The 12,430-nt window shown below is 45.7% G+C and overlaps 1 long non-coding RNA gene across 1 annotated transcript in view; it reads right to left on the reverse strand.

Annotated features, from left to right (window-relative positions):
- Positions 1-8,693, reverse strand: part of LOC148686792 (uncharacterized) — a 77,029-nt gene extending 68,336 nt beyond the window's left edge. The window contains exon 1 of the long non-coding RNA XR_015948410.1: positions 8,555-8,693. This is a non-coding gene — a long non-coding RNA (uncharacterized LOC148686792). The remainder of the gene's footprint in view (positions 1-8,554) is intronic.
- Between the last annotated feature and the right edge of the window lie 3,737 nt (positions 8,694-12,430).

Consider the following 12,430-nt stretch of genomic DNA (forward strand, 5'->3'; position numbering starts at 1 on the left):
AGGGAGGAAGTACACTGAGTACAGCGGCGCACTCAAGCAGCACACACACCACAGCAGCCTCGACGAGAAGGAGGGAACTGTGCAAGCTGCGGGGAGAACCACGAGAGGAGGACCTGTCGTTTCCGCAACGCAGAGTGCAGGCAGTGCAGAAAATTGGGACACATCGCCCGGGTGTGTCGGGCTCGACTCACCCGTCGACAAGCATCAGATGACCGACCCAGGAGCCCCAGGTCACACGGCACCATGCACCAAGGCAACTCGACGGAGATCACGGACTACCAGGTATTCCAGTTGCCCCATCCCAGCACAGAGAAAATTTATATAGAGGTACAGATAGAGGGAGCCCCATGCCGCATGGAGCTGGACACGGGTTCAACTCTATCCATAATCTCGGCCCGAACATTAAGGAACTGTGCCCTAATGGGGGTCCCAAACTAAGGCCGGCCCCATTCACCCTCCGGGACTTCCAGAAACGTAAGGTCCCTACAATGGGGGTGGGGACCTTCAGGGTGCAATATCGAGGACGAAAGCAACAATTGGACTTGCTGGTAGTTAAGGGCCCCTACGTTAGCTTACTGGGACTGGCATGGTTTGGACCTCTGGGGCTAGCCGTTACCGGGGTGAACCGCACTAGCTTACAAGTGGACGTGGACGCCATATGCAAAGAGTTTCCAGGGGTTTTCGATGGGGCATTGGGATGATATACAGGACCCCCCATTGCCCTACAGCTAGACCCCGCTGTACGACCTATCAGGCACAAGGCCCGCCGGGTCCCGTTCGCCCTGAAACCCCGCATAGACGAGGAATTGGACCGGCTCGTGGAGCAAGGAGTGCTGGAGCCGGTGCCCAACGCCCCCTGGGAAACTCCAATTGTCACACCCGTCAAGCCTAACGGTTCGGTCCGCATCTGTGCAGACTACAAATGCACCATAAACAAGGCTCTCACGGCCCATGCATACCCAGTGCCAGTGGTCAGCCATGTCCTCGCCACCCTGGCTGGGTCAAAAAATCTTTGGCAAACTGGACTTGGCCCAAGCGTATCAACAGTTGCCTGTGGACGAAGCCACAGCAGAGGCTCAGACGATTGTGACGCACAGAGGGGCATTCAGAGTAAAGCGGCTGCAATTTGGCGTTAGCGTGGCACCAGGCATATTCCAGAATCTAATGGACTCTCTCCTTAAAGGGATTCCTGGCGTCACCCCCTTCTTCGATGATGTACTGATCGCCGGGCCCACACCAGAGGAATTTGAGGACCGCCTCCGCTCCGTCCTGCACCGTTTCCTGACGGCGGGCCTCAAGGTGAAGCGGGAAAAGTGTTTACTGGGAGTGCCGCAGGTGGACTTTCTGGGATTTAAGGTGGACGCAGAAGGGGTCCATCCAACCGGTGACAAGGTACGGGCCATTTGTGAGGCCCCAGTGCCCAAGAGCAAGCCCGAACTTCAGTCATTCTTGGGACTATTGAACTTTTACCAGGCCTTCCTTCCCCATAAGGCAGCGGTAGCGGAGCCCCTACACAGACTCCTAGATAAAAGGGCCCCTTGGGTGTGGGGCCAGCGACAAAGGGCCGCATTCCAGGCAGTCAAGGACTTGCTCGTCTCGAACTCGGTCTTGGCACACTTCGACGAGAGGCTGCCAGTGGTGCTGGCATGCGACGCCTCTCCCTATGGCATCGGCGCTGTCCTGGGACACCAACTCCCGGATGGAAGAGAGGTGCCGGTGGCATACTTCTCCCAGACGCTTGCTGCAGCCGAACGAAACTACTCACAGATTGACAAGGAGGGTCTGGCAATCGTGAAGGGCGTAAAAAAATTCCATGATTTCTTGTACGGGCGGCCCTTTACCATAGTGACTGACCACAAGCCGTTGCTTGGCCTGTTTGCCCCCGAGAAGCAGACCCCCCAAGTGTTGTCTCCACGTGTCCTCAGGTGGTCAATTTTCCTTGCCGGCTACCAGTATGCACTAATCCACCGCCCTGGGAAGGCGATGGGCCACGCAGACGCCCTCAGCAGGCTACCACTACCAGAAACAGGCCCTGACCCAGCGCCTGCGCAAGAGGTTATGACCCTGGAGCTGCTTCCCGACCGACCCATTCAGGCACAAGAAGTTGCGCACCATTCCACAAAAGATAGGGTCATCTCCCGGGTCCTGGACTGGGTGTGGCGAGGATGGCCCAGCAGCAGCCCCGGGCCAGAATTCGCTGGCTACACAAACCGCAAACATGAACTGTCGGCCCACAAGGGGTGCCTGTTATGGGGAAGCAGGGTTGTTGTTCCCCAGCCCCTCCGCAAAAGGGTCCTCACAGCCCTACACGAGACACACCCAGGGGTAGTGAGGATGAAGGCCCTTGCCAGGAGTTATGTGTGGTGGCCGGGGATTGACAGAGAGATAGAGGCCTGGGTCCAACACTGCCAGACCTGCCAAGAATCCCGCCCGGATCCCCCAAGGGCCCCAGTCCAGCCCTGGGAGTCCGCCCGACATCCATGGTCACGCTTGCACGTGGACTTCGCTGGCCCCTTCCAGGGAAAAACATTCTTCATAGTGGTGGATTCCTACACCAAATGGCTGGAGGTCGCACTGGTACCGTCCACTTCTACGGCGGCAGCTATCCGGGTACTACGTAAGCTGTTTGCAACCCACGGGCTCCCTGACACCCTCGTCTCGGACAATGGAACCGCATTCACGTCAGAGGAGTTCCAGACCTTCACAGTGCAGAACGCCATCCGCCACATCCACTCAGCACCATTCCACCCTGCCACCAATGGCCAAGCGGAGCGCATGGTGCGGACCACCAAGGACAGCCTCCGCCGCATGACACAAGGGGACTGGGAATACCGCCTTGCCACATTTCTTCTAGCACAGCACAGCACCCCAAGCACAACGACGGGCCGGAGCCCCGCTGAACTACTAATGGGCCGGCGCCTTGCAACTAGACTGGACCGACTTCACCCCGACAGAGCTCAGGATGAGGTAGTGGTGGGGAAAGGCAGGAACCCCCGGACATTTGTGGCCCAGGACCCAGTGTATGCAAAGAATTTTGGGGCAGGCCCAGCATGGGTACCCGCCACAGTCACCAAGGTGACCGGTCCCGTGTCGTACGAGGTACTAACGGAAGGGGGGCAATGTTGGCGCCGCCACTGCGACCAGCTATGGCGACGATTCCCAGGAGGAACCTGGGAGGAGAGCGGGACAGAGGGGTCCCAAGGGGACAGCAGGGCAGTGAGGCCTGTAGAGCGAGAGGGGTGGGCAGGGGAAGCAGAAGCAGTAGGCACAGAGGGGCGCCCCGAGGCTGGAAGGACACCGGAACCAGAGCTACAACCTAGTGGTTCAGTGGCGCCAGACCAGACAGCCCCGGCACAGCCAGCAGCCTCGGAACACGAGCCAGAACCAGAACCCCTGACCAAGGAACACCCCAGGCCACAACGCACACGGAGGCGGCCAGCAGACCTTGGGGACTACGAATGCAACTTCCCGGGCAGGACTGGAACTTAGAGGGGAGGGGTGTTATGTACTGAGCTGAATCCTAGAACAATAGGATTCAGAATCAGCGGGAGCTACCCAATCCAACTCCAGGTGGAAGTGAATCCGCAACCTGATTGGCCTGCTGGAGCAGCCAATCAGGCGGCTGGCAGAAGTGAATCTGCTACCTGATTGGCCTGTAGGAGCAGCCAATCAGGCTGCAGGCAGAAGTCAATCCACAATATAATTGGCCCACAGGTGTAGCCCTGAAGTAGCCAATCACGCAAGGCCCATTGTGTAAATAATGTATATAAGCAGATGGTTTTGGGAAAAGAGCCATTCGTCTTCTCTTCTCCTCCTTGATGACTATGAGCTGAATAAAGAGCATGAAATTCACTCTCGACTCCGAGTATATTTCATCAGCATATGGTGCAAGACTGAGGCAGAATAGCCTATCCTTTCTAAATTGGTTTAAAATTCAAACATAAAAATATTTCAACGGCCTTCCTGGTGTGTATTGCTCAATTCCCAAACACACAGTGAAAGTTACATAATCTTTTTGCCAGCTTTTATTTTGGCACACTAGCAGGGGGAAAATCCCAGCTGAATCTGCCAGGCCACCACTGTTGAACAAGTGACTACTGACAGCATATTTTTAGATGAGCTATGGTTCTCTGTGTGGGTTTTTTTTTTTCAAAGATCCTGGTTATTTGAAATGATTTAAGCTGTGGAATATGGTGCTATCCTACCAGTATTTATACTTGGTTCATATATGCCTGAGCTACCAGATTTACTACTTGCAAAGCATATCCAAGTGTATTTTTGGTTTAACACATGGGTAGATGTTCTGCAACAAGACTGTCTGGCCACGCAGCAAGAGCTAGTATGCAAGCTATATGAGCTATGTAATGAAAACCATTGGGTTGGATGCCGTCCATGAGCCTAGTCCAGTTCTCTAGTGCATAATGAGACCAAGATGCAGGTCCAGTCATAAATTTGTCTGCTTCTTAACAGTGAAAAATATTGTTTTTATAAAGTTTTTATGCCTGAATGTGCAGTTGCGTGAATCTTTCGCTTTGGCTGCTTCTTTAATGAAAAGCAGCATTGGATGTTAAAACCAAGACCAGGAAGGGAGGGGAGGTTGCTCAACCCCTTTTCACTTGTTTATTCAAAATCTCTCCCCCACAGCTCTTTTTCTTTCCACGTAGGAAAAGATATGAGAACCCTGTGTCTTTTCCCTTGTGGCTGGTAAAGCAGCATGAAGAAGTGACTTTGAATGAACTGGCAAAAGCCCTTAAAGAGGGCATAGAACAGGCAAATGAGAGGTATTGCCCAGGTGGTGAGTGTTGCCAAAATGAGAACCTCAAGGACCAGATAGAGGGGCCTGGAGGGCTGCCTTGCGCCCCTGTCCCTGAAACTATTGTGATGTTTAGCAGCAATATTCCTAATACAGTGGTACCTCACGCTACAAACGCTTCAGGTTACAAACGCTTCAGGTTACAAACTCCGCTAACCCAGAGATAGTACCTTGGGTTAAGAACTTTGCTTCAGGATGAGAACAGAAATCATGCTCCGGCGGCACAGCAGCAGCAGGAGGCCCCATTAGCAAAAGTGGTGCTTCAGGTTAAGAACAGTTTCAGGTTAAGAATGGACCTCCGGAACGAATTAAGTTCTTAACCAGAGGTACCACTGTAAATTAATCACATAAGTTTGTTGAAGAGCCCAGTTCAAAGTGCTAGTTGTCAAGTTTAAAACCCTAAACAGCTTAGGGTTATCTGAAGGCCCACTTGCCACCCTGTTATTCTGCCCAACCATTGAAGGTATCACTTGGATTTATGTGCCAGCATTGTCTGAGGTTAGGCTAGGTGTTCAGGACAAGGCCTTCTCAGCAGTGGCACCTCTGTCCACTCTTTAGACCTCCTTCCCTCAGGTGATGCATTTGGCTCCCTCCCTTTTATCCTTTCAATTGATGATAACCTTTTTATGATGACTGAGGCTTTCTCTTGTTTTCTCCCACATGTTTGCTATGTTTAATCTGTGAATAAGGTTATTGCTGGGCTGTTGTTGGTTTTAGATTTGTTTGGTTTTGATGTTAATAGTGCTATATTTTGTTATGCACTTTTAACTCTTTGTCTGCTTGCTATGAGAAAAGTGCAAATAAATATTTGTACTTTTGGCTGAAAAGTACAAATAAATATTAACATAACATATGAAATTTCCTATTACATTTCAGATACATGTCGCTTGTAAGAGTTCATCACGTCCAGTGCAATCTAGAGCCAGTAATTTGTTAGTTTGACACATTTCAGTTGTGCAGTGCAGTAATCAGTTTAAGCTTTGCCTTGCCAAATATAGCTCACTGAGTATTTTCAGATTATGACTTTACCCAGGGTGTTACTACAGGAAAAGACTCTCCTGCTATAAAGCTATAAAGGTCTCCCTTGACTAAGTGAGCATCCTGTGAAAGATGTCACAATGTGCATGGTTTCAATGTATTATGTTAATATACCACTCATCCATAGGAATGGCAAAGTTGTTGCCAGAAGGTGAAAAAATATGATAAAGGGAATTTGCAAAGGCAGCCACTGTGAAATATGGGTATATAGCTGAAATAAATTAATCAAGAAAGAGCTATTGGTATTTAGGTGTTGCGTCGATGAAGCTTCAGTCCTATATACTTTTACCTACAGTAACTCCAGCTGAACACATTGGGGCTTACCTTCACATCAGCAAATGCTTCATATATGAAGAAACTACGGTACTAACCTTGTTTTCTGAAGGCAGTACCCCCTTTGATTTTTCGCCTCCTTAAGGCCTTACTCTGCCTTTAAAAAAACACAACAGCCAGCAACCCTTCTGCTCTGGGCAAATGTACAAAACCAACATTTTGAGCAGTTTATTTTGCTTGTAGACTCACTACTGAGCACTATAAAGAGCCATGAATATTTAAACACTGGCTGCCTAGTCATCTTCTGTTTGCATTCCACTGAACATTCTACTGATGTAGCACGCCAACAGGGATGTTTGCAGGAGCATAAAAGAGAATGCAAAAAATATATATTAAAGCAATGTGTTTGTTCTAAGAGTATTCACATCCACAGAAGAAAAAAGAATAGCCTTTCTTTCAGCCTGCGTGTGTTTTCAGCAACCAGGTTGGCAGTCAATGCCATGTCCAAGTTCCAAGTGAATTTTGAGCAATTGCATTTTCTCTCGGTTTCAGGTCACTGAAGATTTTTTCTCAGCTCCAAAACCCATGCAAGGCAAATGAACCTGAGTCTCTGCCAGCTTTATTTTGGAGCATAAGTAACCTGGACATTTCGCCAGCTGTTGCTTATGATTTCATGGGAATGTTTTATATAGTGCAGGTGATGTGTACAGATACACAATAGCTGTTCCTTCTATGAAATATGCAGCATTAGATATCAGAATATTGATTTCAGCCAGACATTTAGGGTATTTTCACACTTGAGTTTATTGTGGAATTGGTGGTGTTCATGCATGCAAGAGTATTGGAGTCTACATAACATTGTCATCAAAATGCCAGCCTGTGTTTTTTTAATGATTGTAAGGGAGAAAGCGCTGAGTGACATATTGTTTGCCAGTTAGCTCATGCTGTCTACCTTTCTGTTTTTTTGCCTTAGCAGCAACTGGCAAAGACTTCTACATGAAAGAGAACAGGTGAATGGCTTGGAGAAGTCAATAGGAAAGTTTCTTAAGGACATTCTTAAGGATATCAGAAGGATAAGCTGGCATTAAAAGTGCCACTGGATTTAAAATATTTATATCTCACTTTTCTAGTTATATTGTTTCATACAATGGACATTTTCTGTGGCTGCTCCCTAGTCCTAGAGTTGCCTCCCAAAGAAGTTAGTCTAGCCCCATCCTGGATAGTTTTTAGGTGGGTTGTAAAAACATGGTTTATTTTGTCTCATTTTCAGTGGTTTTAATTTCTCTGCTTTCTTTGCTTTTACCCTTTTTTTGCTCTTAATTTTTGCTTAAGTGTTTATAATTTATTAAATTGATGAATGGTTTTATTGTTTTAGCATCACATATATTGCTTGGTTGGCCCTTGTTTAAGAATGAAGAGAGGCTTAGAAATGCTCTGAGAAATATATATATATTTAAGTGTAGAAAACATTGCCAACCAGCAAAATAGCATCACGTGGCAACCTCAGAATCAGCAGTGGCATGTGAGGAGGGTGGAGCGGCAGTGTCACCCTCTCAGAGGCAGTGCTGTGCTCACCAGGATGAGGATGGGTGAGATAGCATCAAGCTTGGGGTGGTTTCAGGTTGGTGGCAGCTCCATGGGTGTGGAGGTTCCCCAGATAAGTAACGTGTTTAAAAAAAAAGCATATACTAGGGTAAAATGTGCATTAAAATGCATACAGTGGTACCTCGACTTACGAACGACTCGACAACTGAATTTTTCGACTTACGAATGGGGCTAATGGCCGCACGCTTACGAATGTCTCAACATCTGAAAGGAAACCGCGGCGGTTTTAGATAGGGATTTTTTGACTTACGAATTTTTCCGTTTCCAATGCATTCCTATGGGAAATCGTGTTTCCAATGGTGTTTTTCGACTTACGAATTTTTCGACCTACGATTAAATTTGTAAGTCGAGGCACCACTGTACATTAGTGACAACAACATACACAAATGCATTATATTAAGGAACATTGCTTTGCAAAAGTGTCTGGGTTTTGCATACTACACATGTTGCATATATATGTGTATTTTATGAGATTGGCATTTTGAAACGTTGCTAAATTTTCATGAGGACTTTTTTAAAGCAATGTGGGAAAGTGGAGAACTGAAGACTGGAAAAACGAAAAACTAAGAGAACCCAAAATTATCAATTTTTCCTATCCCTACAAGTATGAAAGAATATCTGTATTTGAACATATGAATGAATCTGAACCTTACAAATGAAACTCAAAATGTAGTCGAGCAGTTGAATAAAGAATTAGGGAATGAAGATGAAAAGCCTTCAGGACAACCATTTTTTAAAGGCACCAGCAATGGGTGAATGGGTGTTTTGAGGTTATTCAGTCAAAAGCTGTCTTTCATAAAAAAGCACTCTGTACCTATTACTTACCCATGGCATTAGCTGATCAAAGAAGCTGTTCAAAGCCAATGTAAACGTTCTGATTCCGTATAGAAAGCACTTGTTATCAGGGATGTGTTGGGATTGGAGTTCATAGCACAGAGGATTATTTATCCAGTATGACGATAATTTTTCGTTGGCCCACACTGGATTTTCCAAAGCTGAGAAATGAAGGTCAGGAAGTAACTCTATCTGGAGTTATTTATAAACCAGGTGCTTGCCACTTAGAATACTGACATTTGACATGGGGAGTTGTGGGGGCGGCACACCAGTGGTGTGTATTGATTACCAGCAGTTTAACAAGCGCTTCCTTTCAGGACCTCACCAAAGGGCTACAATGTGAGAAAGGGTGAATTGGGCTGCTGATACTCAGTGGCAACACTGATAAATGTAACTCACTGAAAAATGCAATCTTGACAGACATGATCTGCCTAGACTAAAGGCATCTTTCATTCACGTCCAAATAATCAAATAGTAACATTTATTTTGCTTTCCTTAAACTGGATTGATGTCTTGCCCTCAGCTTAATTATTTCCTTGGGGCTTTGTGTTTATGTGAAGTTGTTTGTTGTTTTAAGTTCTAGGCAGATCAGAACTGTTTAAATGTGGTCCTAGTCAAAGATTTTGTGTTGAGGATCTTGGAAAGAGCACTGTGTACATACCTAGCAGGCCAGCTCAAGCAACCGTCTCATAAACTTGTGCCAAAGCTCATCCCATATAATTTGTTGACACTCCATAGTGAGCAATGCCTATTGCTTTAGCACTGAGGTTCTCAGACTTCATGCTCCTTCATGCTACCATTAGGCAGAGTGAGGTGGCCACTTCAGGCAGCTGATTTGACTGTTGTGCAAGGGCAGCTAATTGTTACTTACTTCATAGTTATATTTTTACTTCCAGGCAAGGAGAGAGGTACTTGTGGGATTATCTATATCAGGTGCCCAAATGAACTTGCTGGCTTGGTTGCTCTATACCAGGCATCCCCAAACTGCAGCCCTCCAGATGTTTTGGCCTACAACTCCCATGATCCCTAGCTAACAGCACCAGTGGTCAGGGATGATGGGAATTGTAGTCCAAAACATCTGGAGGGCCAAAGTTTGGGGGTGCCTGCTCTATACCTTAAAGTGGGGAGGGGAGGGGGGCCCCCACTTGCTCTTCTGCCTCAGGCAGTGAAATGTCTTGGGCCAGCCCTGTCTGAGAAGAGACCGTTGTTCCTGTTTATACTGTACTGTACAGTATCAGCAATGCTAAAGAGAGAATTAAAATGGATTTCCCTTTCCAAAGTTTATTGTATTTCTTAGCTCACTCTTCGTTGGTAGGAGGTCAGGGTACAACATAAAATAAGTTATAAAATAATAATAAAAATCAGTAAAACAAAATGAAAAATTATGGAATACACTGTAAAACAAAGACAACTAAGTACAGCTAGACAGATAGGGAGGCTAAAATAATTTAAGCAGCGCACAACACATTATCTGTATACATGTATGTATGTGTGAGGTTCCAGTTTCTATCCTCACCCTTCATTTTTGTGATGAATTAAGATGGCTATCCTATCACAAGTATTTTATCTGAAAGTAAAGGTAAGTTTTATTTGTTCTTTTATGCTTTACCATATTGGCTTATGGCCAAGCCTCAGGCCATCTTCGTTCTGCTGCTTTTAAAAAAAAACCTTACAAATGTTGCCTGTCATGTTAATACAATGAGCTGGAGTCAAGCTGCTTTCTATTTATAGCTTTCTTGGAACTAAGAAAATGAGACAAACTGAAAATATATGCTTAATCACCCCCAGGAAAAGCTACCATTATATTTTTGGTTGCATAAGCATACTAGATTGGAAAATCTGGGATCTGTTCAAGACCTTTTGATCAGAGGAGCTTTGCAAGTGCAGAAAATTAAAAACACAGACAGATGGGGATTAGAGTTGAGAATAATTTCCTTTTTTAATTTTAGTTCCACCAATGTATAAAAAGTATTAACAGCCCAGTTATGTAACTTGCATCAAAGCTCAACTATATATGGAACAATAATGCTAAATGTAATTAAGTCATTAGACATTCTGTGTTTGTTTTTATGGAGAGGAGATTATTTTCACACGCATGAAGAAAATGCACCAAGCATCCGGAAAGATAAACAGATGGGCCAAAATCACTCATCCCAACTTTTTTGGATGTTGAGAGTTTGGATACCCAGTGATTTTTTTTCTGGGGGTACTCAAGGGTACACAGTACCAGTACCTTTTTTCTTTCAAAGTTGGAGATAGGGTTGCCAGACTCAATAGAGGACAGGACTTCTGTGCCTTTCATTGCCCTGCTCTCTTTTGAGTCTGGAAACCTTAAAGAGAAATCAGCAGACCCTTTGCTTGGAAATTAAACAAAGGGTCTGCTGGTTTCTCTTTAAGGTTTCCAGACTCAAAAGAGAGCAGGGCAATTAAAGGCACAGAAGTCCTGTCCACTACTGAGTCTGGCAACCCTAGTTGGAGACAGCTGGGGAAAGCCAATTTTGCAAGAGATACAAAGAAGAAACAAACACCTGCTTCTTGTTCCATTAAGAAACACTTCATTTTAAAACAGGGGTTTCCCCCCCTTCCTCCTGCCTGCTTAAGGCTGCTCCTCTCCCTTGCACTCCCTCAGGTAGAGACAGGAAGCTGGACCAAGGAGCTCCACACACCAATTTCCCTCCCTCCCTCCCTCTTCTCCAGTCCTTCATGTCTCTTGCTGAAGCCTCTCTCCTAAACTTTCCACTGAGTGGTGACACCACTAAATGGGTCCAGTGAAATGAAGGACTCACTATTAGGCTGCAACACGGAACTGCCTCTGTGGTCAACCAAACCTCAGCCTCTTTTAGCCATCAGCAATGCCTTCTCAGCTGCTGAGCATGAAGGGCCAGGCTGTTGATAGGGTAATAAAGAAGGAAGGAAGGAAGGAAGGGGGAAAATAAAAATAAATCATAACATTGACGTTATGAGCTTCAGGATGTATGTATGTATGTATGTATAGAAATACCTACTAGAAAGAGAAAGCAAGAGTGAAAGCAGAAAAGCAGGGAAAGGCAAAAGTTCAAATTAATCTGAATTCAGTTTTAAGAAATGAGAAGTCATCCAGGAGGAAACAGAGCATGTATATAAAAATTCTAGCTAAGAAAGCAATAATAAGATGAGGCGAACAGCAACAGAGTTGAAGATCATCAGCACAGAAATAATCCTGGAAACAAAACAACACACACACCCCCAAAAAAATTCCCCTTGCAAAATATTAGATGCAGAGGGGATATATAACGTTAACCAAGAGATTAAACTGTGGACAAAACTTTCAGGAACAGAAAAGGACAACAGAAAAGTTGGGGAGAGAGAGAACTGCTCACAGACACCTTGAAGGAGTTACCTGACTTTTAAAAATAATAGCAGATGGCTATACTAAGGACCATCAATTATACTGCAGTCCTCTGCCCCCACCCTGCCAGCTTATTTCCTTCCCATTAGAATCAATGAGAGGGAAACTTGTCATACCTGGATGGTGAGGAAGGAAAGATGCAACACCCCCATGCATGTCTCTTTTGCCCTGTTGGTACAAATCGAGCAGAATACAGGAAATGGTGCTTTGCCTGCCTTTGGTTCCATCTCCCCCCTTTTTGATATTGCCCTGCCTGAGTTTTTTTCTAATAATCTTGCTGAATCCTTTTACTCTGTAGTCATTGGTTTTGTGAGAATTTTCTCCTAAGATTTTGAATTGAATCAAATTAACTCCAATTTCAGAGTAGTTGCTTTTCTGCCATGAAGGTCAAGGGACTTCCCCTTGTGTGTATCATAACACTTCAGAGCTGATTCCTCACGCCATGCTTTCAACCACATTTAGGTAATTTTAGACTCTGG

The sequence above is a fragment of the Zootoca vivipara genome, chromosome 2 (genome assembly GCF_965207765.1).
Source record: "Zootoca vivipara chromosome 2, rZooViv2.hap1.1, whole genome shotgun sequence".
Classification (NCBI taxonomy): domain Eukaryota; kingdom Metazoa; phylum Chordata; class Lepidosauria; order Squamata; family Lacertidae; genus Zootoca; species Zootoca vivipara.